Here is a 27,490-nt window from a genome sequence, read left to right on the forward strand (position 1 = left end):
CGGTCCAGGTGGGACGGGCACTCCGTCAGTGCAGGCTCAGGGAGGGCCATGGACAGAAGCAGACTGGGGTCCCCAGGGACATTCCAGGTGCTTTCAGGAGACCCATCCACGTTTCTCTGCCCCCTACACGCACAGGGACTCAGAAAGCCCCACAGACGGGGTCACGGGGGTTGCTTTCCAGAGAAGCAGGTCCCAAGTCTACACTTGGACCATGTCCCTCCAAATACATGGCTCCCGGCAAAGCAAACAGAGCCAGACCAGGCGCTGCAGCATGTCCTCTGTCCTCCGGCCCGACTCGAGCCCTTGCAACCGACTCGCCCTGGTGGGCAAATGCCTGTCCTCCCGCCCCTCCGCGCATTTTCAGTTGGGGGGCCTTCCCCGCCTGGCCCGGGGACGCAGTGGGCAGGGGGACCCCGCCCCTGTCCCCTGGCAGCCCACCACCCCTCCTCCTCCAGGAAAGCCCCTCAGCCTACAGGTGCCCTAACACGGGGCATCAGGTCACCTGCTAGGCCTCAGCCAGAGGGAGGGGGTTGGGCCCCTATTTTCAAGAACTGCTGCGCAGGGAGCAGTATAGCTCAAGCGGCAGAACACATGCTTAGTGTTCATGAGGCCCTGGGTTCAGCCCCCGGTACCTCCTCTAAAATAAATAAATAAGCCTAATTACCTCCCCTCAACAACAAAAGAAAAAAAAATTGCTGTGCAGGAACCCAAGGGGCCTGGGAGGGGGACTGTGGCTCTGAGACCCCGGGATGGGAGGGGAGAGCTCAGGAGGATGGGGGGCGGCTCTGCAGGGCACTCGGGAAACACGGGGGCCCAGTCCCTGGCAAGCAGGCAGGTGCAGGTGTATTTGCAGCCCAAGGAGTAAGGCCACCACACTGAGGAGTGAGGAGGCAGAGGAGGCCCTAAATGGGGTGCGCCCACACTCGGAGGCAGGGAGGAGCATCAGCAGGGGTCTGCGCCGGGCGGCCCATCTGGGTGGCTCTGAGAGCGGGACCCTCTCTTCGCTGTGCTCGGTGTGTTTCCGGGAGGCCACCTCCTGGCCACAAGGATCCACTTAAGTGCCCCCCAAAATGAACAACAATAATAACAGCCCCCACTAGATGCATTACTGTGAACTTCAGAATATCAAGGGGGGAAAGGAGGTCCTGAAAGATCTTTGAGGAACAAAATACCTGTCACCCACGGAGGAGTGAGGACTGACTGTCTGCAGCTGGAGGTGCAGGGGTCGGCAGAGTGGTCCATCCAGATGCTGCTGGGGGTTACTTTTGCTGAGAATTCACTCACTGACCAAACGGTCGGTCAAGTGCGAAAGTGGCTAAGGCTGTTTTCAGACACGTAAAAGCCCAGAAAACACACTGCCCACACACCCTTTCTTAGGACACTACTTTAGCAAAATGAGGAGATTAAACCAAGAAAGAAAAAGACGTGGGTCCCTGAAGCAGTCTCTCCAGCTCATGGGGACAGTGTTGGGAAAGCCAGGACAGTCCCTCTGAGCAGGTGTGGAGAGCAGCCAGTTCAACGCGGAGCAGGAGGATGGAGGGCTCTGGAAGGAAGTCCCTGGGGATGGGAAAGGATCCCTGATACTGTGGGTTGAGTTGTGTCCTCCAGGGAGAAATGTGCAAGCCCTGCCCCCGGTAGCGTGAAGGTGACTGTATTTGGAAATAGCGTCTTTGCAGATGTGATCCAATTAAGGGGCGGCAACACAGGGCCAGAGCGGGCCCTCACCCGGTATGACCGGTGTCCTTATAAGAAGAGGAGAGACAAACAGACAGAGAGAGATGACCATGTGACGAGGAAGGCAGAGATCGAGCTGATGTGGCTTCCAGCCAAGGAAATCCAAGGACTGCTGGCAACTGTCAGAAACTGCAAAAAACAAGGAAGGATCCTCCCTCAGCATTGTTGCAAAGAGAGCACGGCCCTGCTGGCACCTTGATGTTGGACTTCCTGCCCCCTGAACTGTGAAAGAATAAATTTCTGTTGTTTTAAGCCATGCCACTTTGTGGCCCTTGAGTACATAGCCAGAGGAAACCAATGCACCTGACGTGAGGGAGAGTTGGGGGAAAATGAGGGTATGATTAAAACAGTGTAAGGGAAAAAAACAAAGGCATGTGGAAAGGCCAGGAAAAACATAAAGCAGTATCGGGAAAGATGTGTGACAGCGTACACCACTGGCCTTTGCTATAAGCAATATTTCTTCAATCAAAATAACACAAACATTGTTTATAAATTAAAAATCATGATATTGAGAGGATGGGGAGGAGAAATTAGGATGCAAAAGAGCTAAAATCCAATCATTCATAGCAAGAAGCCAGCAAATAAGGTCTAAAAACAGTAAACCAAGAAGTAGCCACATGAACCTGGGTTTCCCTCTCTGTGGTGGCCACCCCTCCCCTGCTGCCCTCCCTCCCCATCCTGTTGACTGGCGGTGTGGGCTACGCCATGGCTGACCCTCGGGGGTCCCTGTCGTCAAAAAGTCATACCATGAAAAGAAAAAATGACATTGACTGTCTCAGACCACAAATAAGGTGTTTATACTGCTTCTCAGTGAATGGGCCAGGAGCACATGGCAGCTGTATTTCCATTTGGCCAGTAAGAGAATCAGTTCCGTCCAAGTTTGTACATGGATTCTTCCTGGCAGAGATATTTCATAGAAAAGAATAAAAGATGGTTAGATGATTGCCGTTAGACTAAATTTTAGGTAAATATATACATAAAAGCCTCCCAGAAGGTCGGGGGGGCCTTCCGTTCCAGAGTAGGCCAGTGGTTTGGATGTGAGAATTTTTTTTGGTTTTAAGTAGGAGAAGGAACTGCAGCAAGAAAGGAGGACGCCCGAGCTCTTTCCCAAGGCAGTGTCTCCTCTGCAAGATTGCAGTATTTGTCTTAGAAACCATCCTGGGTTAATTTTTGTTTTCTTGTAAGAAGCAGCAGGAATGGTAACAATTAGACCCCATCACCACAAAGAACAGCATTCCAAGGGAATTTCACATTTTGGGGAAAAAAAAGTGGAACTTTGGTTTACTTTGCTCCGTCCTGTAAACAGTCTCAGGCCTTGGTGCTGAGTACAGGGCCCACAGCTGTGAGTGGGACGCTGGCCCACCTGGGGTAGCACCGTGAAGAATGGGGATCCCGAGAGGTTTAGAGAGAATGGGCATGTTCCAGGCCTGAGTGCCTCTTCGAGGTGCCACGCCCGGCAGCTCCTCGGAGTTCAGACTCAGGGTGCAGAGCAGCCTGCGTCGTGCTGGTTTCGCTGGGGGCTCCCTGAAGCCCAGTGACGTGGGGGCAGAAGGGGAGGCAAGCGGGGCTGCTCCTTCCCCTGACCCCCCGCCCCGCCGCGAGCCGACGCCCAGGGCCCGGGTCCCCTCCCGCAGGGACCGCGCCGCCACAGCGGGAGCCAGCCGGAGCCCGTTCTCCTGGGACACTCGGGGCCGGCGGCCGGGTTCGGATGGCTGTGCTCACAGCCACCAGCTAGAGCGGGCGCCGGAGCCTCCTTAACCACACGGCTCGAATGAAAGTCCTCTTACTCTTCCAAGTGGCAAAATAAACATGCGTGTCAAGGTTCTGGACCAAGGCCACCCGTCTGTTAAGACGGATTTGCAGCTGTTTGTTGCTACTTATGAAATAATTGCGTCTTGTTTTGAATGTGGCTTTTCTTAAATGCGGTCTTGTTATGTGAGTTTTTGCAGCCGCTCCACGGATGTCTCCAGTCTCACGCTGCTTAAACGTGTTTTATGGTTATTTGGAGAACAGTTGTGCATGAGTTTGCTAGTAAGTGACCACAACCGAGCGGCTTAAAACTACGCCAATCTATTATCTTGGAGTTAGGAGGTCAGAAGCCCTAAATCGAGCTCGGTGTGCGGCCAGGGCTGCTTTCTCTCTGGCGGCCTCCTCGGCTTCCTCCTCCGCCTTTCAAGGGCGGCACCACGTCTCCTGCCCCCTCTGGCCTCTGCTTCCATGGCCACTTCTCTCTCCGACCTTTCTGCCTTCTGAGGATAACCTCCCTTCTCAAGACCTTTACTTTAATCCCATCTGCAAAGTCCCTTTCACCCTCTCAGATGACATAATCCCAGATCCCAGAGATGAAGGTGCGAATCCCTGGGGACTGATGTTTGGCTTCCACAACGGGACCTGATGGAGTCTGCAGAGCTTCCAGTTACCTGGGAAAGGGTTTGAAGACCGACACGGACAAAGGCTACCAGAGACGACCCTCGGATGAGAGCTCTCGGTGGTCACCTCGGCGGGCCAGCCTGAGGCGGGAGGAGAAGGTACACAAAGTGTCTTTTACATTCTTCGGATTTGTTTGTTTTATTAAGTGCAGTTATTATAAAATAATATTTCTTCAATTACAAAAAGAAAGAATGCTATGTTCCCATTCCCAGGATGCTGGTCATCGGAGGAGGTGCACCTGTGTATAAGGTGCTGCCAGCCGGTGCTCGTGCAGTGGAGAAGTTTGTACCAAGGGCCAGGTGAGCCCGGGGGGCCGGGGGGCCAGAAAAGAGGGGCCTCTCTAGGCCAGTGGCCTTCAAACTGGGGACGCAGCAATGCCTAGCACTTCCTGAGGGCACAGGGAGGGGCCCCTATGTTCTCTTCCAGTGTCCCTGGTGGCCTGCAAGTGTCCCCAGGACTCTGGGGCTTCCGGGTGCTTTGAGTCTCCCAAGGCACAGTGTGGGGGGCCAGGAGGGGAGGTGATGCTCTGCGGTCAGGGAGCCAGACCCTAGGGAGACCCCAACCCTAACTTCCCACCTTCTCAGCTGCTGCCAGTGCCCCTCCCGGGGGTGTGACACCACGGGAGGAAAAGCGCCCGGTCAGCCAACGGTCCAGGCTGAGGCTCTGACCCCGCAAGTGGGTGGGACAACGTCCTGCAGGCCACGTGGGCAAGCCGCCCTGGACAGAAGTCACATCCACTCGTGCTGCCGACAGAAACAAGCTGCCCTCCACCCGGGGTCCCAACCGGCCGTCGTGACACTCAGATCCCCTCGTCCCCTGACCGCACGGGAAGCCGGGCCTCTGAGCTGATGGCAGCAGCGGTGTTAACTGCTTCCTGCTGGACTCGTATTTATCACTGGTGAGCACGGAGCCTCACCCACGGCGCACACACGCGCACGCACTTGCACGCTCACTCCTGGGCTCACACACCTGAACCCAACACTGCCTCACACACACTCACCAGGGACACCAGCCTGGGCGGCCCCCCTTAGCCAACAGCGTCCCCTTCAGCCGCGCGGACTTCACGTTGCTGAAACACGGGGACAAGACGAAGAGCGATGACTTTCTGTGTTCACGGTGTAGTGAGCGGGCAGGTTGCCTCCACACGACTCCGCCTCCCTCCCGGCGCTCGCAGCACACGCGGCAGTACGCTGAAAAGAGTGACTTCACGGTCGCTTTTTTTTATTTTTAAATTTCTATTATTTTTCGGGGGGGGAGCTAAGTTTATTTTTAATGGAGGCACTGGGGAATGAACCCCTCCTGCGTGCTGACTACGCATGCGCTCTACCGCTGAGCCGGCCCCCAACCACCAGTTACCTCTTACATCTTGACGTGACTGCTTAAACTTAGGATGAGAAATTTTGGCCGTGGGAGACTGCATGTACACACGGGAGTGGCCAGATCACGTGAAAATGAGACTCTGACTCAGCCTTCAGCAACCTGCCCAGGTGGCCGACCCGCCGCCTCCAGGACCAGCCGGGGTGGCCGTGTGAGTCACCCTGGCTCCAGGCCAGACCGCTGCCTCCTGAGACCATCCCGGAAGCAAAAACAGTCGGCCCAGAACCGACAGAGCTTGGCCCGTGACCGCCCGCCGGCCTCCCTAAGTTTGTCGCCGATTCCAGCTCAGGACCTACAGGAGGGAGCCAGGTGTACACCCTGAACAGTCACAGGGGACGCGCTTCTGGTCCACCCCCACCTCCCCGCTGCCCCACGCAGCTCTTCCCGCCTCCAGGCTGCCCGGAACACTGAATAAAGAGCCTTTGACTTGGGTGGTCTTTGTTACCTCCGCTGTTGTTAGGCTGGGCAGGGGCCCGGCAGATGGGAGGGGGCACTGGAGACTGGGGGCTGGTGAGCGGCAGCCTCAACACCCAAATGTCATCCCATGGGCCACTGGGGACCGCCAAGGAGCTCGCTGAGGGAGGTGGCACCATCCATCAGTGTGGGCAGGGGAGCACACTGGCAGCGGGGGCTGTGGGTGCTGAACGGACCTGGAGACACGGGAGGTGGGGGGAGGTGCGCACCTCAGTCTTCCCCGACCCCCCCGGCTCATCCGACGGGGCAGAGGCTCGTCCCTGTCCCCGGGGGAACTGGAGAAGGCGCCTGTGCTTTAACCCCAGACAAGTCTGCACCCTACCTGGTCAGAGTCCATTCCAGGACGCCTCCCCCGTGCGGCCCCTCAGGGACCAGGCGCCTTCCCTCTGTGGCTCTGCCCTGCTCTCACCTAGGTGGGGACCAGGAGGAGTTTGGAGGCCCAGGTGTGGGAGGGCGGCAGGAGGGGCTCCTGGCCACGGGGCTGGCGTGAAATGCAGCCTGGGCTCCTGGGCTGAGGGGCAGGTGAGGATGAGGACGCAGTGACCCCACCACTCCCTCCCTGCTCCTACTTTCTTCCTTTGAAAAATGAGCAGAGATGGCTGAGAGGGTCAGTGCGGTGTTGCCATGGTGTCACACACACAGGGTCAGAGCACAGCCAGCCGGCTTGGTGCTCCCGGGTGTCAGCGAGTGTCCCCACTCTAACCACACCCAGACGACTGGGGTCCCCTGCCCAGGCCCCTCACATAGCCACCTGGGACCCAGGGTCCGGGCTCTTCATCCACTCATGTGACATCACTGACTGGGAAGCCATCACACCGAAGTGTCACAGACATGCTTAGGGAGGTGTCTTTCAGCCCTGGGTCCAGGAAGGGAGGAGGTCCTCCCATCACAGAGGCCTAAGGCCCTCTCCCCAGCCCCCAGGCCGCAGAAGGGCCCAGCTTCCCAGACAGAGCTCGAGCCCAGAGCACACAGACCAGAGACGCCAGCTGTGCGTTGTGCAGGTGTCCCGGGTAACAAACGAGACCAATGGCGACCTGCCATCAAGAGTGAGCTTGGTCAGCAGACCAGGCAGCCCAGCAGGAACCCAGCCTAGCTGTGTGGAGGAGGGAGACGGGTCAGCAGGTCCAGGGGCCTGGCTGGTGTGTTTGGTGGTGAGGGGGCAATCCAAGTCCTTGAGAGGAAGAGGAACCAGAAGCATCGTTCAGAAGCCACCACTGGCCTTTCTGGATCCTCACACCTCGGCCATACCTGGACTGTGAGCTGCACGGGGCTCCCAGCTTTTAAAACAATGCCAGTTCCCACACCTGTCATCCTCCTGAAGCCCTGAAGCCCACCTTTCTTTGCATGGGGACTGCAGGCGTCCAGGCGGGCAGTCAGCATGCAGGCGCCCAGTGTGGGCAGGGCTCGCCTCGCCCTGGGCGTGCATGGTCTACACCAGCCCCACCCGGACACAGCCGAGGAGCCGCCTGGCCAGCAGGGCGAAGGGGAGGGAGCACAACTGGGAGTGGCCGCGCATCACAACCACACACGGGGCACAGACGCCCCGCACGTGTGACGAGCAGACTGAGCAGGACCGGGTCAGTGAACAGACAGAGGTTCCCAAGGCCACCTGGAGGGGCGGAGGGCGGCCACGGTGGGAGGCTGGGGTGGGCAGCGCTGCTGGCTCCAAGGAAAGACGGGGTGGGGGAGGCGGGGGCTGGGCCGGAGGCGAAGCCTCTGGACAGCAGGGACGGGGTGCAGCCCGCCCGAGCACCTGCTAGAACCCTCGCACTCACCCCGCCTCCCACGGCCCGGCCCAGAGCACGCTGGGCCCTGGGACAGCGGCAGCCAGTGAGACCGCTTACGTTGTCTGACTTCCATCTGTATGTGCGTGTTTACTGTTTTTAGCTGAGTGTTCTGGGATGTCTGGGTCCGTCTCTGTGTTTACTCACAAATCCAAGCCAAGGTTAAGTAACTGGTCTTCATCAAACATTCACTCTATCCCAGAGCCAGAACCGGCCAGAAGAAGGACTAGAACAGAGGGAAATGTCCAGGGGAAAGCATGGGGAATGAGGCGGGAAGCCCCATAAAAAGACTAGCAGGACCCGCAGGCACGGCCACTACTCTCCTGCCAGCACCATCCCGTTCCCTGGCCCAGAGGCTCTATCTCACTTTTTGCTTCTGAAACGGCTTACTTACCCCTAAAATTCTATTGGTTCCCTGAGCTCACTTCTGATTGGTTATTTCCTTCACTCCTGATTGGTTATTTCTCTCACTCTTGATTGGTCCATTTCTACAAAGCTTGTTCCTAATTAGTCAACTTTTGTTATACCTTATTTGCATATGATGTTACAAAGTGTAAACTGGCAGCCTGTAAAAGCCGGTGTAAACCGACAGACGGGTCCTGAGCTTGGAGTGTTATCTCCTCTGGGCCCACTGGTGTAATAAACCTGAGTTTTCTCCAACTCTCCGAGTGCTGCTTGGTCTCTTGCCCGGATCCAGGCTGCTGTCACAACTGAGCTGGAACACTGAGCTGTAACACATTTTTTTCTACAACGTTTCCACATCTTCTTAAAGACACCCACCCACATGTCCACGTGCTGAAGAATGAAGTAGGACCCTCACCTCACACCTCACACAAAAATGAACTCAAACTGGACCGGAGGCAAAACTGCAGGAGCTACAACAGTAAAACTCTCACATGAAAACAGAGGACAAGCTTCACGACGTTGGGTTGGGCAGCGGTTTCTTGGATCTGACACCAGGAGCACAAGCAACAAAAGAAAAACTAGATAAATTTGATTTACATCAAAATTAAAACTCTTGTGCATCAAAGTATACTATCAACAGAGTGAAAAGACAAACCACAGAATGAGGGGAAATATTTGCGTGTCATCTAAGGGGCTAGTGCCCAGAATATACAAGGAACTCCTAGAACTCAACAGCAGAAAACAAATGGCCCTGATTTTTAAAATGGGTAAAGGACTTGAATAGACATCTTTCCAAAGGAGATAAAAAGAATTGGAAATAAGCACCTGGGAAGATGCTCAATATGGCTGATCAGGAGCAAATGCAAATCAAAACCACACAAGGAGGGAGGGTACAGCGAGCTCAGGGGTAGAGTGTGCACTTCACATGTACCAGGGCCTGGGTTCAATCCCCAGTACCTCCATTTTTAAAAAATTAAGTAAATAAACCCAATTACCCTCTCCCCCCAAAAAAAGAGTTTTGAAAAAATGCAGTGAACATTAAAAAAAGCAAACACAAAAGAGGTGTCACTTCACCCCCATTAGGCCGGCTATTATTAAAACAACAATACCATCAAACGGTAGAAAACAAAACCAAAGTGCAGGCGAGGATGTGGAGAAATCGGAAACTTTGCGCACTACTGGTGAGGATGTAAAATGGTGCAGCTGCAGCGGAAAACAGGATGGTGCTTCCTCAAAAGAATTAAACATACAGTCACCATACCCTCCATCTGGGTCTATACCCAAGGGAAGTGAGAGCAGGGACTTCAGCAGATAATTGCACACCCATGTTCACAGCACATTCACAGCAGCCAAAAGGTGGAAGGAAAAGAACTCGCACATCGTCCATCAGCAGACGGTGGATAAACAAAGTGTGGTCCATCCACACCACGAACAGCATTCAGCCTTAAAGAGGAAGCAAATTCTGGCACCTGCTACCAGGTGGATGAACCCGGAGGACGTTATGCTGAGTGAAATGAACCAGACGCCAAGGGGACAAATACTGTGTGACTCCACTTACTTGAGTTCCCTAGAGCAGTGGAATCCCAGCAGAGAGCCGGCGGCTGCCAGGGCCAGGGCGCCTGTCTAACGGGCGTGGTGTGTCAGTTCTGCGACGTGAGGCAGTCCTGGAGGTAGACGGTGGGGGCGGTTCCACAGTGGTGTGGGTGTACGCGATGCGGTGAAGTGTGCGCTTAAAAATGGTTAAAATGGTAAATGTCATGGTGTATATATATATATATATACACTATAATTTTAAAAAACGGGCTACACATAAAAACATAACTATTTTTATCATAAAAAGTTAAGCTTTATAGATCATTAACTTCTTTATAGACACAGCAGAGTTAGCATTAAGCTATAATTTAGCCAAACAACAACAAATTTTAGTAGAAAGAATGCACCATTTCAACCTTTTTGTAGTAGTTATCTTCAAAGGTAAGTTTAGGAATAACGTATGATTTCCATTAGAGTTGCGATTTTACGCTGAGAGTTGTTCAACTATTTAAGCTTGTAAGACAGTATCAGAACGGGTGTGTGAACGTGATCTGTTATAAGCTTAATTCATTAGATAAAGAGTAATTGAAGTGTTGAAGAGGATTGGTGTGTTTGTGGTGTAAATGTTTCTTGTCAGGTATTTGAAATGCTTAAAAAGAAAAATGGCACATTAAATTATAATAGAACTTAAAGGGAATTTAAACTTAATAAAAAGCTAAAAAGGCATGAAGCCAGCATTAGGAAGGCCAGGCTTGCTGGGCCCTGAGCTGGATCAACCAGGTGAACTCGTTTTCAAACAAGATAATGTCTGGTGAAGAATACCCCACAGCGGTGAGGCGGGAGTGGCATCTGCTGATTAAGGCAGCACCCGGGGGACAATGCCCTGTCACCTCTCCCCCCAAAGTATCTGTTGTCACCACTGCCCTGCAAACCCAACCCACTGTTTGCTTCCCAAGTGAGAACGTCCCCCGTGTAAGCACAGCCACGTGGTACTGAGGCGTAATCCGAAGGGAGGCCTTGGTTCCAAGCTGGACCCACGGTCCCTGCCCGGCCCCTGCCCAGAGGCACGGCAGGAGGGTGGGCAGGACCCCGGGCTGGGCAGCACATCCTGCCCCAGGACTGTGGGGGCTGTAACCGAGGGAGTCAGACCCATCCCCAAGGAACACGGAGGGAACGGTTGCTTCTCTAGCAAAACAGACCAAAAAATGACTAAAATGACCAAAATCAGTCCTAGAACTGGAACATTTCAAGTCCAGCTTCCAGAGAAGAAATTAGAAAGGTGGCTAAAGCTCTCTCTTTGGCAAAATTCAGCTTTGAAGTTCAAATTCGGCTAAATTTTATTTACTTTTTAAGTCGATATTTCCATCTTGTGTAAACTTTTCTAGACACAGGAAAAAGATGGAAAGCCTCCTCTAATGTATGAAAACACAGCTTTCATAACGGTAGCGTGTGAAAATGATGCCATTTCACTTGAGTCCAGAGATGCAAACATTCTGGATAAAACAGTTGCCAAAATGTTCTGCAGAACTATCAGCCACGGTGCCAAGGTATCCAGTCATCGTGCTCGGCCACCCAGTGGGTTTACGTTAGCAGTGCAAGGACAGTTCAAGGGCAGGACGTCTGTCAGTATGAAGAAGAAAACTGAGTGAAGAAAGAAGAGGCAGAGAACCCAGGCTAAGCACTCAGAGAACAGAAGCTCCTTGATCGGTCTGCCCCCGGGCGGCCTGAGGGCGGGCCTCACTGGGGGGCTCATGAAGGCACGGAGAGGTGAAAAATCGGTCCTGCGTCCAGATGGACCGGGAAACCTCTGTGCGACAGAGAACTTGAGTGGGGAAAGGGCCTCCTCTTGGTTATGCTTGACCGCACCTCCCAGAACCCAGCTCAGACTGGCAGGTGCAGACGGGAGCGTAGGAGGAGGGGTGGGAGTCCCAGCCAAGGTCAGGAGCAGTGGGTGGCAGGGATGCCCGCTGCCCGGGCTCTGGTCTCAGCCCTCGTCTCTGCTCCTCGCTGGCGCTGGATGCCGCCCTCCCTCCCCTCCCCCGGCCACGCGCGAGTCCGCCTGGCGGGGACCTGGACCACTCGCGGTCTGAGAACATTCCGCCCTCAGTCCTGGCGTGCTGGGCAGGTTGCCGCAGCTCCACACTCCTGAGGAAGGGGTCTGACGGGCCTGCTGGGCCCGGCGCCCACCCGGCTCAGAGGTCAGGGCCAGGCAGGGCAGGGCCTTGGGCAGGGGACGGGCAGTTCAGAGAGTAGCCCTCTCCTCAACCCCCGAGGAGGCCGCAGACTGCAGGCCAGGGAAGCTGGGCCAAGCACGTCAGCCAAGGGTACGCGGGGGCCTCCAAGGAGACAGAGTGTTCTGCGTCTGTTTGGTGGTCACAATAACAGCAAAAATGAGCAAACCAGCTCTGAGGCCGCGTGTGCACAGCACCCTGAGCCCTCCCGCTCAGCTGACGGAGGGCTCCCGTGACCGCCTCTGCTACAGGTGGGGAAACTGAGGCTGGGAACGGCTAGATAGCTTGCCCACAGCCAGACAGCTGGTCATCCCGGTGGCCAGGCTCTGGTCTGGGCTCCTGAACCCTCACCTGCCTGCTTACCTGTGACAAGTAAGGACCGTGGAGTGCATCTGGGAGAAGCAGCCCTGCCCCCCGGCCCAGGCTCACCGACACACATCCTCAGCAGGTGCAGACTTGCTTTTTCAGAGGAAGAAACATGAACAAACTGAACAGAGACAGTAATCAAAGACACAGTAGAAGAAAGTTTCTTGAACTGAAGACCAATCTCAATCTATTTAACAAAAAGTCTTGTTGGTACCAAACAAAATTAATGACAATCTGGTGAGAATCTTCAAGTAGAAAACATGAAAGGAAGACACTCAGAGTGGGGCAAAAGAGTTCTGTGCAAACACCAGGAGACTACAGAGGGCGGCCACAGCGCCACAGCTCCAGACCACGACGTCTGTACCCAGCCAGGTCATTCTGCACATGTACAGGCAGCAGGAAAAAAATTCTCAGATACAGGGGGTTCAGAAATTGTACTGAGAACATATCCTACCCGAAAAACCAACTCAAATAATTATCTGGGCAAATGAGCAGTGAGTCAAAATGAAGACCCACAAACAGTGATGGGCAGACAGGGGAATCAAGGTGATTGACACTAGAATTAAGTTCAAGTAGGTTATGTGAATAAAACATGAATGTTACAAAAGACCTACTGCTAAAGTTAAACCTCTTCCACCTTATCAGGAACAATGGCCCTTCAGGGGTCACACTTCATAGCAGACAGGGGTGACATGGCAGGTAAGGCCTGGAAGAGGTGTGGAGGCCATCACATCCAGAGCCAGTACCAGACTCTCAGGGTCCCCTGCCCACCCCAGAGCCCTTTGGTGTAGCTTACCTAAGAAAGAGCACTGGTCCCCATCCCACCCCCATGACCTACCACATCCCTCCACACCTTCCTGTGGATTTGCAGCTTCTTATAACATTCCCTGTGTATGAATCAGGGTTCTCCAGGACAAACAGAACCAATAAGGGATATATCTCTAGCTATATTGGTATATAGATCTAAGTGGGGGAGGAGATTTATTTTAAGAATCAGCTTGGGCACTTGTGGAGGCTGGCAAGTACGAAGTCTGCAGGGCAGGCTGGAGGCCCAGGAAGAGCTGATATTGCAGCTCAAGTCTGAAGGCCGTCTGGAGGCAGAATTCCTTCCTCCTCAAGGGACCTCAATCTGTTTTCTCTTATGGCCTTCAACTGATTAGACGAGGCCCACCCACCTTTTGGAAGGCAATCTGCTTTACTTGGAGTCCATTGATTTAATTTTTTTTAACTTGGGGATATCTCATTTTTTTTAATTGAAGTATAGTCAGTTACAGTGTGTCAATTTCTGGTGTACAGCACAATGTCCCAGTCATGCAGATACATGTATATATTTGTTCTCATTTGTTTTCATTAAAGGTTATTACAAGATATTGAACATAGTTCCCTGTGTGATTTAATGTTAATCTCATCTTTAAAAAATTTTTAATGCAACATCCAAATGTGTTTGACCAAATGTCTGAGTACCGACCATGGCCCAGCCAAGCCAACACATAAAATTAACCATCATGCCTTATCAATCTTTTAAAAATTATATTTTCCAGAAATTGTAAGGAGAGGCAAATATCCTCCTTTCTAAAGAGTGGACCACCTAATCTTACCTCACACACCATGGGTTATTTCTACCACTTGAGTCTATACTTGTTATTACATTTCAAAACCATGAAGTTTCATTCTGAATTACACAGTTGGGGCAGGGGAGTGGGACCGCTAACGGCATTAATCTCACCCTTACTATTGGCATGTTTTCTTGCTACTTTATTCATGCTGAATAATCGGACGGCAAACCACAGCCCTCATGCCAATCCTCCCTGAAATATTTCTGTTTGCGTCTCTTAAAAAATACACATATTTTTCCCATAAACAACTTCATAAGCTTAACAAAATCAGGGCAAATTCTTTTGTAATGTCTAATCCTCAGTTCATGTTCCAATCTCCCAAATGGCCCAAGAACATCTTCTACAGCTGGTCTCTCCTGGAGAGGACTCAACCCAGGCTGCACGTGATCTGTCACAGCCCCGGGTGTGGGGTCCCTGGAGCACAGGCCGCCCCAGCGGCGCTGACAGGGAGCCAGGCCGGCGTCATGTGGAACGCCCACAGCCAGCGTTGGCCTGGCAGCTGGTTTTCCCATCCCTTGTCATCCCTGCGGCTGCAAGTTCACTCTGAAGGCTTCTGGACTCCAGTTTAACTCTGTTTGGCAAGAGTACCCTGTGGCAGACGTTTGCGGAGTTGAACCATAGCACGAGACACGAAATTCTACTGTCACCCTGTGGTGGGGCCAGCGCAACCTCGGGATTAGCTCCAGGAAACGCCGCCGGCCCACTGAGCGGGGCAGCGACAGCCCCCGGCTGGCCGCCCTGGTGCCGCAAAGGCAGCTCGCAGCCACTGGCAAGGAATCCAGGGTCAGCCCTGAAACGCGGGGCAGGGTGCTCAGAAGCGCTGGGCCTGCTCCTGCCCCTCGGCGTCGCGGCCTCCCCGTCTGGGGCGGAGGCCTGTCTCCCGCGGGGGCGCCGCTGCTGGCTGGGCCTCGGTCCTCAGGCAGGTGAGCAGGTTGATGACTGGATGAGGTGGGGCCCTCGGGGGGGTTGGAGAGCGCCCGTCAGGAGGGGTGACCTCTAGACACACTGCTCACAGTGGATAGCAGCCTGGGCACCACGGGAGCGTGACCCCAGACCTCCAAGTGGCACCTGCGTTTCGCGGGCCCCTCGTGACTGAAAAGCCCTGGCGTGGATGGGACTCTGGTGGAAGGGACAGCAGGCCAACCCCAGCACTAGGTCAGCAGGGGACTGGGGGGGTCTCAGCCCGAGGCTGCTCCCGTGATCGCAGGACACTCTGCCAAGGGATCTGAGCACGTGATTCCGCAACTAACCCGCTGACCTGCCGTCGGGGAGAGGATCTGGCCGCGGCCTCAGGACACAAGCCCTCTGGGAGCCTGGAGTCTTCCGTTGCTGGTGCTGGCTGAGGGACAGCGGGACACCAGGGAAGGACTGGGACGCCCTCCAGCCCAGAGAGCAGCCCCTGACTGACAGCCAACCGGAAAACAGGGCTCTCGGGCCAGTACCTGCAAGGAACTGGGTTCTGCCGACAGCTGCTGTGAGCGTGGAAGGGCCTGTGCTGCACTGAAGCCGTGGCCTGGCCAGCACGGGTGTCGGCCCCGAGGCCCGGACCAGGCCCAGCCACGTGGGGCCAGGCCTCCCACCTGCAGGCCGAGCTGCCAGTGCCGTGGTTCTTCCGCGGACTGACTGACTTGTTTCTGTGGCGAAGTACACGCCACGTGAAATTCGCCGCGTTCCCTGTTTTACTCAGTGGCACTAAGCAATTCGCTGGTTTGTTCTGGAACCTGCCGTCTACCCAAACACGCTGGCTGGACAGGCCCCGAGTCCAGGTCTTGAGGGCGCACTTGGAGAAAGTGTGGGTCCTGGCCAGAGGCCACAGGGAAGCCCCAACTGGCTGCTGGGGTGATTTGCTTCCTCCAGGCAAGTCCCGGCTGTGTTTACTTTCTCCGAGCCACCTGCCAGGGAAACTCCACACCCAGAACGTGGAGATTAGCTTCCAGGAGAACATTCCACCAGCGCAAGCCGCGGGCACAGGGAGGAAGTGAGTGGGCCCCCTCCAGGCCCGAAGGCCCCGAGCCAGGGCTACCTGGCGAGAAGAGCAGGACATCTGGCCGCCCTTGACCTGGGGCACCTAGGCGAGCAGGCCGCCTTCCCTGGGCATTCGAGCACCCGGGCTGCGGGTTCGTCCAGGGGAGGGGCAGGAGGGGCCGGTTAGCACTTGGCGTGTCTCGGGGGGCTGCTGACAGGGCCCCCAGGCACTGCCTCTGGGCCAAACCTGCTGGTTCATGACAAGAAACCTGTAGGAAGGCTGCTGTCCAGAACTCCCCCAGCCCCGGTCACCTAGGTCACCTCTGGTCAGCTGGGCCGCATGACAGGGCGCCTCCCTCCCGGAGAAGGGTTTCTGCAGAAAGCAGGGTCTCTCTGAGGAGACATGAGTCCGCACACATGAACACAAGTGCAATGCACCCACACGTAGAGGTGCAGGGGCTCAGAAGTCCGCCCCACACCGTGCCGCCACCGCCATCCCCTCCTGGGACCAGACGGGCGTGGGCATGGGGGGGGGGTGCGTCTTGGTTCCTCTTTTGGCCACACCAAGACTCTCGTCCTAGAATCTTCTTTCTGCCCATCAAATTGGAATGTGAGTAACTCCCTTTCGAGTCCCCCAGCCTCAGGTTTCTTATTTAAGTTTTCCCTGTCGCAGGAAGCCCAAGTGAAGGTGGGGCCAGGCCTGCGGGCCTTGCGAGCCTGCCCAGCGCAGGGCCCTGTGTCTGCGTGTGGCGCAGTGCGGCCTCTCTGTAAGGTTCTAGAGAGGGTCCTGCGAGCCGACAGATGCTGGGCCACTCCGTCAGGGCGCAGGGAACGGCGGCTGCCAGCCACACGGCCGCAGAAGGGCCCGCGCCCCTGGCGTGGAGTCACGACGGGGGGTGGGGGGAGAGAGCAACACAGCAGAAGCCGGTCCGTGCTCAGGGCACGTCTTCCTCCCGTGAGACTTGACACACGTTCACATCCTGAGACGTAAGGGGGCCCTCTGGCTTGTGCGTGGGCGCCCTTGAACCTGATGCTGACCGAAACAGCACCTGCGGCCCGTCAAACACGCACCGTCCATCGGCTTCAGTTATCACAGAAAAGGGCACGCTGACCAGAAGGAAAGAAGGTCCGTGTTGAAAACACAGATGAAGCGCCCTCCCCGGGCGCCAGTGCCGGGCCTCCTTCGGTGATGAGACCCCACCGGGTGCCGAGGCCGCGCTGACTCGCTGCGTCTGCCTGGCTGCTCCTTTTTTTGAAACCTTGAAGGGACACATCCCTGACTTGCCGAATGCTCTTTGTTCTGACAAGACGCAAAGCTGTGCTGGGAGCCCTGCTTCTCCGGAGCGGTTTCTCGGAGGAGGCTGGGAAGCGGGCTTCCGGGCTCGTCCTCAGTTTGGCTCAGATAAAACTCTTCTATTCTAATCATTGCTTGTTTGCTGGTTATTTTTGTTGACAGACTACACTCCAAACACAGACGTGTGGACTTCAAGACACGCCTTTCCACTGCTGTCAGCATGTGCGATGTTCTTTCTGATGCACTTTGTGGGGAATTTGGAAAGTACAGAAGAACACAGAGAAGAACCCAAAAACCACCCTCTTTGTGGCCAGCAACCGCCAGCTGTGAGTGTCGCTCCCAAGCTCTAGAGAGGGGCCAGTTATACTAAAGATCTAACCAAGACGTTGACCGTGTCCATGAGGACAGGAATCCTGCTAAATCCGACCCAGAATCGGCATTCACTTTCTGCCCTGGGACCTACCCCAGCACCACAAGCTGGGGACAGAGCAGGCGGGGCTGGGGGGTCCCTGACTGAGGAGCAGAGCGGGCTGAGGGTCGCAGTGGGTGGGGACAGAGGAGGGGATGGGGTGGGGGTGGGTGGTCGGTGGCCCTGTTGGTGGCTGTGTTCCCAGTTGAGGGTGGGGACGGGCTTGGGGTCTGTAGCTTGTGGTTCAATTGCTTGGTCTATAGGCAGGTGCCCCACCAGGATCCTGGCCCTCCTTCTCCTCGCTGCAGGCTCCTGCTAACCCAGGAGCAGCTCCCTAGACCCCAGGAGGGAGCTTCAGGCCCCTCGGGTGGGGGCGCATCAGCAAGGAAGGCTCAGCGGTCTCCTACGGGCCTGTCTCCTCCCTAACTGCCCTGAAGCAAGAACGGGAAAGCCCTTCCCGGCTCGCACCCTCTTGCCCAGCCCTGGGCGCCAGCAAGGATGGAGACCCCTCGGAAAGGGCTCAGCTCCCCGTCAGACTCCTCCACCTGCCGGCATGGTCATGCAACACCTCCCTTTGTCAGACAGCGACCCCAGGACTGCACCTGCCCAAAGGGCAGCCCCCCGGAATCCCAGCATCCAGACCCCACTCCCCGGCATTTCTGGCTCACAAGACCTTACACCATTTTGCCATTTTTAAACAACATACAATAAAGACATGAGTTTAGGTTTTAAAAAAAGTGAATTTCCCACCTGCATCTCATCACAGATGAACTTGATAACATTCAAATATAAAAAAGCCAGTGTCAGCCTCCACTTGTCCTGCGATATACGTTGCTCATGTCACTTACACAAGACAACGTATTTCGAAAGTGATGATGTTTTTAACGCACTGCCATGGATTTGATTTGGGGACGAACTTTCTTGGAAACATGGGTGATGCTTAACTCCGTGTCTCAGTCACGGGCACCAGGCCCACCGTCCTCAGCCGCGAGCGCCACACTGAGAAGTCCCCCGGCCGGTTCCGTCAGGTCCAAGTGCTGCCTCCAGGTGCAAACATGACCTCCAGCAGGCTCGGGCGCTCTTCTCAGCAGAAAGTGGGGCCGGAGGTCTTCAGGAGAAAGGCACCCGTGGACCATGCCTGGCCCAGACCCCCCGCCCCGGTGCCGGCTCCCAGGGACAGCCAGGTTCTCAGGGAGAACTCCAACCTTTCCCAGAGACGCCGATCTGCAGAACCACCGAGTTCCTGTCGATGGCAAGTGAATTTACACCTCTGTCCTCGGTGGATGGTCTCTGTGGAGGAAAAAGGTACAAATGTCTGATGTTTCTCAACAAGTCTGCATGTGTGTAACACATCTAAACCAGTAAAGCTGTGTGGACACGCATCCCAGGACGGAAGGACAGGAGAGACGTGGGCCCAGTGGAGGGGACAGGCTGGGCAGGTGGACACGGGTGAGAACGTGACCTCCCGCAGGCTTTTCTGAGCCAGCTTTGGGGCCCACCGAGGCCCCCCAGATCGCCCCAGGTTTAAAGGAATGTCATCTGTCCAAATCCTTCTCTATGTCAGTCATTTTGCAGAAATCAAGATGATGTTGCCCTAAAAACTAGGCTCCTTTCTTGGCCCAGTGGGAACCTGCCTGGGGGAAGGCTGGGCGCCCGGAGAGGTCACATCCACGTCCCCTGGACACTGGACCCAGCGGGAGCCTGCCTGGGGGAAGGCTGGGCGCCTGGAGAGGCCACATCCACGTCCCCTGGACTCTGGACCCAGCGGGAGCCTGCCTGGGGGAAGGCTGGGCGCCCGGAGAGGTCACATCCATGTCCCCTGGACACTGGACCCAGCGGGAGCCTGCCTTGGGGAAGGCTGGGCGCCCGCAGAGGCCACATCCACGTCCCCTGGACTCTGGACCCAGCGGGAGCCTGCCTGGGGGAAGGCTGGGCGCCCGGAGAGGCCACATCCACGTCCCCTGGACACTGGACCCAGCGGGAGCCTGCCTGGGGGAAGGCTGGGCGCCCGGAGAGGCCACATCCACGTCCCCTGGACTCTGGACCCAGCGGGAGCCTGCCTGGGGGAAGGCTGGGCGCCCGGAGAGGTCACATCCATGCCCCCTGGACTCTGGACCGACACCCTCCTCACCTGAGACTTGAGGCTGGTGTGGCGCTGTGGGCCAGCTGCCCTTGGCCCAGGACGCAAGACCGGCTCTCCCTCGGGCCCGTGCACCCAGCCTGTCGGCTCACCTGCCCTCCACCCTCCCGGGTGCCAGGGCTACAGGCACGCGTGGGCGCCCTGCTGCTGGGGGTTGGGGGCAGTGGCAGGCCCACCCACAGCAGGAAAGTGCTGGGGGCCCTGGAGCAGGGGCCCGGGTGGACGGAGCACAGTGGACCTGCTGTCCACCTGAACCGCCCCCCTCACAGTGACCAGCGGCTGCAGGTTCTACTGGAGGAGGCTGACCCCAGCCATGCGGAGGAGCCAGCCTGCCCGCACGGCCAGGAGCAGGCAAGCTCAGGCTGCTGTTGGGGTTTTGAGCACTTCACTCAGGTGACAGCCACCTTCCAGGCCTGCAGGGACACCAGCTTGGCTCCTGCTGGGTGCCAGGGCACACACTTGGCAGGAAAGGCCGCCCCCGCCCTGGCAGTGCCAGCAGCGTCTCCGCAAGAACAGCTCACTTCCTGCAGCCCGGCCTGCCTCCGGGCCGGCTCCCGCCTGGAGGAACGGAGGACTGTGAGCAGGGCAAGTCCCCCGGCTGCTTCCCAGGAAAGTCCCAGCAAAGTCCCGCTCCCTCCCGACATTTGCAAGAGGCTTATTTTAGCCCAAGGAGGAAAGGGGATTTCTTTCTCCCGAGTCCAAGTCTGACAGGCAGCATCGTGCCGGACACGTGTCCCCGGCCCTGCTGACCGTCATCAGCCCGCCCTGCAGCCACAGAGCCCTGCTTCTGCGGGTGGGGCGGGGTGGGATGAGGCTGCCCCCGCAGGGGAGGTGAGGGGCCCCCAGCCAGGCCGGCTCCCGCCTCACCCCAGGACTAGGGGACTGCCCACTCCCCCAGGCCAGTGCCCACACCGCCGCAGGACTGGGGGCACCAGACGCTTTCCCCGAGCACCTTGCGTCACACCTTTCTAGGCCTTCATCTGTGCCCGAGCGGAGCGGCGTTGCGGCCGCCCCTGGCCAGTCGGAGCCTCTTTCCCGGGACCACAAGCACAGAAGCCTTGTGTGTCGGGTGAGAAGAAGGTGAAATTCCAGAGCAGAGGGGTGTCCTGCAGTCCAGACAGTGGGGCCCCGTGGGACCCTAGCTGGGGGACAGTGGCCTGGAGGAGGTGGACATGTCCTCAGGAGGCGTGCTGAGGTCTTCCTCCCTTTTATCAGCTGGTGACCTTGACCTCATGGTGTCTCCTCCCCTCAGCTTCCCCACTCCGGCCGCCTGGTCCCAGACCCTAATTCTAGCCTATTAAGACCTGGGACCACCCACATGTGCCACGGTCCTGACATCCCTTCCCTTGGAGGTCTGCTCTCCCTCCTCAGCCCCAAGGAGGTCTGTGCTACTGTTCGCTGATCTATATCCAAGCCCAGATTGGCATCCACTCTGCTCCAGGCCCCTCTCTGGGCCTGAGGTGAGCATAGCTTGGAAGGAGCCCTCCAGGAAGAGGAACAGCCAGTGCAAAGGCCCTGGGGCAGAGGTGCCTGGAAGGAGCAGAGCAGCTGAGCTCAGAGGCCAGGGGTCACGCACAGTGGGTCCGGATGCAGCCTGGTGAGACGGGCCCTCTGCGAGCGTGAGCCGGGAGAGCAGGCTCTGCCTGCCATTCCTCTGACACGGCGGGGCTCCCCCAGGACGCTGGCTTGGCCTGCGCCCTCCCCTGCCGCCGGCTGACCTGGTGACTCCACTTTCACTGGGGCTTCCCCTGGAGTGTCTCCGTGGCAAGGAGCCTGACCAGGAAAGTCCCAGACCACAATTAACAAGAAGTCAGCCCCAGGCCAGGCCGGTGGAGCCCAGCAGGGACTCCTGAGGTCCGGAGCTCAGCTCCTCTGAGAGCCTGGGGCTGCGGGGATGTGGGGCTGCCGGCCCCTGTGATACCAGAGGGCCCAAGGATGCAGCCTCCACGGGCCTCGCCCTCCCGCCTGGTGCCGGCCTCCGACCTCTGACCTCAGTCCCGCAGCCACAGTCAGACGTGGGCGTGGTCCACAGACCTGAGGGCCCAAGAGCTGGTCGCCCTCTGAGGAGGGACCGTGATGCCGGGGGTGGGGGGTGGGTGTGGTGGGCAAGCTGTCTGGAGCATGAGGACCCCCACCTCCGCAACACGTGGGTGTAGGAGGTTCAAGTGCGTGGGGGCTGGGCGGCGAGGAAGGAGGGCTCTGGCGGTGAGAGCCGGGGAAGCTCAGCAGGGGATGTGATGGAGGAGGTCTGGAGCAGGGGGGGCCCTGCGGGGGGATGGTGGGGACGGGCCCACAGGGGCCACACCCAGAGACAGTGACAGTAGAAGGTGCTCTCGTCCTAGACGTCCTGCCCTGCGAGGTCAGAGGTTGAGCACGGGGACAGCGGCTGTCCTGTGATGACAAGTCCAGCGGCAGATGGAGCGGGGCTTCAGGGATGCAGTGGGGGGGGCACACCCCGAATGCAAACGGGGGTGTCCCTGGGCCTGGGCTGCCTACAGACTCCGGAGAGCACGTGGCTCCCGCGTGGCTGGGGCTCAGGGCTTCCATTCACTTCCCCTGCAGGCTTCTTGTCACTGGGTGGAGGCCTTGGGCCTGAAGAGAGGGCGGGGGACCCTGACCTCCCTCTTAAGAACCATCCACCAGGAGACAAGCCCAGGATCGCACTGTCACCCAGGGAAGGCCGTCGTCAGCGTGTCCTCATGAGCTGCCCACTGCCAGGTCCTCTGCTGGACACCGCCCTTCCTGGCTCTGTCCCTGCCCTGGGGACCAGGATCCCCTCAGACAGGGTCACCGCAGGGCCCACATGGACCCCACTAACCAGAGTCCATGCAATGATGGACACTCGCTGGGCCACTCCAGTCTCAACATCCTCTCCCTCCCCCCCCAACAGTTGGGGTCCTGTCTGACCCCCAGCCCTGGCGCCTTGAGGGTCTGCGCCCCTCCCCCACAGCAGCCTGCTGCCCCTTCTCCAGAGAAAACTCCAAAATCCGTGTCTACAAACGCCCTGATGTCATCTCAGGGGTCCCTTGGCGAGGACCCAGCCCCCATCTCCCCCAGAGCCCAGACTTCCGCAGGTCAGCCTCCTCGGCTCCGCTGACCTCAGCTGGGCCACCCCACCCAGGCCCCTCCGTGGGCAGCGAGGTGACTCTCTAGACGCCACTTCACTGTGTCCTTCCCTGCTCTGAGCCCACGTGGTGCCCCAGGGGCACCGGATAGACCCCTGGCCCTCCTGTGCTCGCACCTGGACACGGACTCCCTCCCGGCCCCATCAGCCGCCTGCCTGGCTCCCTCTCGCCTGTGCCTCAGCTCCGTCCCCCTCCCAGTGGGCACACCGTTGGCCTAGGGCTGGTGTCCTCTCACAGGCAGTGGTGGTGGATCCCTGCACATTTGGACGTGAGCAAATCCTGTCTGGTCCCATGGAGTCCACTTTCTCACGGCCCGGTCACGTCCTCCCATGCCAGGGTCCCCAGCTGGCTGCTTCCACGTCCCCTGCCTGCAGCGCCCACCTGACTCCCCTGAAATGCCTCAAAAAGCTGCTTCCTTATTCTCCCTGCTTCACAGGTGGGGAGGTTGAGGCCCAGAGAGGTGGACAGCTTGCCCCAGGCCACACAGCGAGTAGGATGGAGTTTCTTCAGAGAGAAGCCAGCCCCACACCAGCCCCACCTCTGTCCTGTGGGGCCTGACTGCCTAATCAGCAGGGGGGCGCCCCAAGGGGAAGTGTGCAGCGAGTGGGGAGAGATCCCCAGCACCCGCCTGCTCCTGCTGACCAGAAAGCAGAAGGCTGCGCTGCCCAGACGCTGGCACTGGGCATGCAGCTGGGGGACCGGGACGCGGGTCAGCACGGGCTGGGGGCCGGGCTGCAGCACCTGGGACAGCCCACCGATCGGAGGAGATGTCGAGACAGGGATACGCTCTGGTGACAGTGGGGTCAGGGTCATGGTCACGGGTGAAGGTGCACCAGAGTCACGTGGGAGCCTGAGGCAGCCCACGGAGGGGGCGCTGTGGGGCCAGTGGGCCTAGTCTGGGGTGGGGGCTGGACAAGGTACCGCATCCTAAAATACTAAAGGAACTTCAAAATACTTCCAAGATTTGAAAGCTGTCTGTGTGCAAAGCATTACTTTTAGTATTTTGGGGAAACAGGGCTGAATTTCAAATATTCTTCAGATGATGACAGACCCCCTCGGAGAAGAGGAACAGCGAGAAGCTTCCGGGAGGGGCCGCCGCTGAGCGCGCGGAACCGCAGGGAAACCCGAGCCTTGCCGGGCGCCTGACGTCGAGGCTGAGATTTGCGAAGCCCAGGCTTTGTGAGGTGAGGCAACTGAGTAATAGCGTGAAGTTCTTAGAAACCGAGAGCTTCTGTGCAAGGAAAAGGTGACACAGGCAGACAAGAGACGCGGTTAAAAGGCCTCCCAACGGCACACTGCGCGGGCGACGCCGACGTGCTCCTGCCCGGCCGCGGGCCTCCTCACTCCGTGTTCTGTGCTCTAGGCTAGTTCAGTCTTGCTTGGGCCCCGGTTTCAAAATCCCACTCCCTCCCGAAAGGAACAGGAAGGTGGTGGTCCTGAGCACAAGAGGGGAGCACAGGTGAGGCTGGAAGGAAGGTGCGAGCCCCCCGGGACGGCCGGGAGGACAGCCCAGCAGCTGCCTGTGGACAGTCTGCGCATCAAGCAGAGGAACAGCTTAATCACAGTCACACTTTCAATGAATAAAAATCCACAGACCCAGAGAGATTCAAAATCTACGACAGAATCTAAACAAAGGAAAAGCAAAGGAGACTGGGAGGAAGGGGACCCGGGAGGCTTTTCTTTACGGAGGAACGTCAGCCACTAAACGCAGAGTTGTCGGCGAGGTCAGCGCGCCACCACAGGCAGCCCGGGTGCGACCGCCGGCCGCTCCTGGGACGGGAGGCCGCGGAAGCCACCAGGTGAGGGGGTCCTGGGACCAGGAATCCAGCGGGGCCGGAGCAGGGCGCCCCACGTGACTTAGGATTTGCCGGGGAAACGCGCCTGCACCAGGACCGATCACAGGTGCCCCTTGCCCAGGAGGTCGAAGTGGGGGGCGGTGTCCCGCCCTCCTGCCGGTGCGTGAGCACTTGGGGCTCTTGGTTGGAATGACCTGCCCAGAGGCGTTGGCCCCAGAGCTCGGCAACCTCCAGACCCAGGCCTCCTCCGCAGCGCAGCTGGTACTTGGGGCGGGACACCTGTGCGCAGTGCGGGCCGCCCTGCACAGTGCAGGCCGTGGAACGGCACCCCCTCCGGCTTGACAGCCACAAATGTGCCTCCTAGGGGTGAAGTTAAGGTTAAGGGGCCGTCCTTAACCTTAACAGCCCCTCTAGACCCAACCTCCAGGTCACAGGACACCAGGAAGGGGACAGCTGGAGAGCTGGAGACCATGGGGAGTCAGTGAGACAGGTGCAGAGCGTGGGACACGGTCCACAGCCAAGGAAGTGTTGTCAAGAAGAGAGTGTGGCCTAGGGGCTGGCTGTGACCCCAGCGCGCACTCTGGCGGGTGGCTGAGGGGATGGATGCGCTGAGGCGGCAAGGTCGTCGTGGTGACAATCTCCTCATCCCAGAAGCGTGTGACGGATCGATCTAGCGTCCCCCCGTCCGCAGCCTGCTTGTAATACAGCTGTCAGTATCGTTCTCCTGGGCGAGAGGATGTAGGCATGTGCCCTCCGAGTCTTCAGACTTCCTCGATACCGCGCAGTTTCCACAAAACACCCCCATGACGATGGCAGCGACGTAAGAACTAAGCAGAAACGGAAACACAGCGGCGGTGAGGATGTGGGAAAACTGGAACTGCTGGTGAAGACGTGAAATGGTGCAGCTACAGTGGAAAACAGTATGGAGTTTCCTCAGAACATTAAAAATAGGACTGCCATATGACCCAGCAGTTCCACTTCCCAGGTACAGACCCCAAAGGAGTGAAAGCAGGGCCTCACACGGCGGTCTGCACACCCACGTGCACAGCGGGGTTACTCGCGGCGGCCCGGGGTGGGAGCGGTCCGAGCAGCCGTGGGTGGACAAAGCGGTCCATCCACACAGCGGGACATCGCTCAGCCTTTGAAAGGAGGGGGACCCCGTCACACGCTGCAGCATGGGTGAATCTTGAGGGCAGCATGCTCAGTGAAATAAGCCAGACACAAAAGGACAAATACTGTGCCATCCATTTGCGTGAGGTCCCTGGAGGAGTCAGACTCCCGGAGACAGAAAGCAGGGGGTGGGGCCGGGGGCGGGGGAGGGAGGAGCAGTCAGTATTTAAGGGGACAGCGCTTCAGTTTGGAAGATGGGAACTCTGGAGAGGGATGGTGGCGATGGTTGCACAGCAGTGTGAATGCACTTAATGGCACTGAGCGGTGCACCTAAAAATGAGCAAGACGGTAACTTCTACATTATGCATACTTAACCACGACTTTTAAAAAGGAAATACTGGTTCAAAACAAAGCGTTCACAAAGCACTGAAGAAAACTTCAAACTGATGTCTGTCTCGGACACCAGGGTCCTTTCTGGAGAGAGGTCTCAGCCGCACCATTCCTGTCCCCAAGGCCACGTGTCCCGCCTGTGAAGGGGGGAGGCTCGGGTGAAAGGGGAACAGGGTCCGGCCGGGCCACCACGGGGGTGGCGTGGGCGCTTCCGCTCTGTCCTCTGAGTCTGAAAGCTGCCTGCTCCGTCATCCTGAAAGTTGGGCCCCACCACCCACCGGCCCCTAGCACTTCCTCAATATTGCCTGGGACCGCGGCCTCTGAGGCCGGCTCTGAGCGAGGCTGACTTGTGGCCTGCGACGCGCAGGGCCAGCCACCTGCGGTCCAGAAGTTCCGGGGCTTTCTCTCCACTTCTGTCCAGGGGCAGCAGCCTCCTCGTCCACCCCGTGACCTGCGGCCCTGGCTGTCCATCCTTAGCTCTATTACTTAGCTCGTCCCAAACCTGGAGGGGCCTGTGGGGCTGGGCAGATGGCAGTCGTAGGACCAGGACATGGTCGCATCTGCAGCCACCCCTGGGCACCTGGCAAGGGGGTGTGGTCAAGGGGGCAGACACTCTGATTGGCATCCCTGCCCAGCGGTGGCCTGCGGCTGGGCCTCCCACCCAGCTGTTCCCCTGGCGCAGGTGGGCCTGGGCCCATCTGGCTCCTCCCAGAAGTGGGCCCTAGCAGGGCGCCCCTGCTGAGGTTGGGGAGAAGGGGGTCCGTGGGACAGCTCACTGAGGATCCCCCGCCTGCTTGCCCCGTGGCTCTGTCACCCCACTTTCTGGAGGGATGACTTCTCTCTGGAGGTGACTGGCAGCCCGTCACTCCTGCAGGTGGAGTGGAGCCAGGCTGGTGCTGGCTGGTGACAAAGGGCCGGGAGCCTGAGGGGCACACAGTGCTGTGCAGGGTGACCAGATGCACAGGGCCCAGGGCGGTGGGCGCAGGGACAGCAGCTGTTGGAAGTGGCCAACACGGTGCTGGACCTAGGACCTGGGGTCTGAAACATCCCCTCGCCCTCCCCAGGCTTGTGGGGGCCCCACTCTGAGCCAGGTGGCCCCAGCCCAGGATCCCACTGCAGGGAGGGCAGGCGTCCCGGGAAGGGTGGTCGCCAGCCTGCGTGGCACAATGGTCTGGTTGTCAGCTTCCTAGTGAGTCACTGCATGGCTCTGAGGACAGGCTGTCCTCGGTCACTCCACACAGATGGCATTGATGTGACCCCTGGGGTCTGAAATCCTTCAGGACGGAGGCATTTCCTCTGCATCTGCCTCTG

The 27,490-nt window shown here is 57.8% G+C and overlaps 1 long non-coding RNA gene across 1 annotated transcript; it reads left to right on the forward strand.

The window, feature by feature from the left end:
* The first annotated feature begins 3,314 nt into the window (after window positions 1-3,314).
* On the forward strand, window positions 3,315-5,962 carry LOC116668125. Its single transcript, XR_004325206.1, has 3 exons — window positions 3,315-4,262; window positions 4,377-4,463; window positions 4,749-5,962. It is a non-coding gene; the product is annotated as an uncharacterized LOC116668125 (long non-coding RNA).
* The last annotated feature ends 21,528 nt before the right edge of the window (window positions 5,963-27,490 follow it).

The sequence above is a fragment of the Camelus ferus genome, chromosome 1 (genome assembly GCF_009834535.1).
Source record: "Camelus ferus isolate YT-003-E chromosome 1, BCGSAC_Cfer_1.0, whole genome shotgun sequence".
Classification (NCBI taxonomy): Eukaryota; Metazoa; Chordata; class Mammalia; order Artiodactyla; family Camelidae; genus Camelus; species Camelus ferus.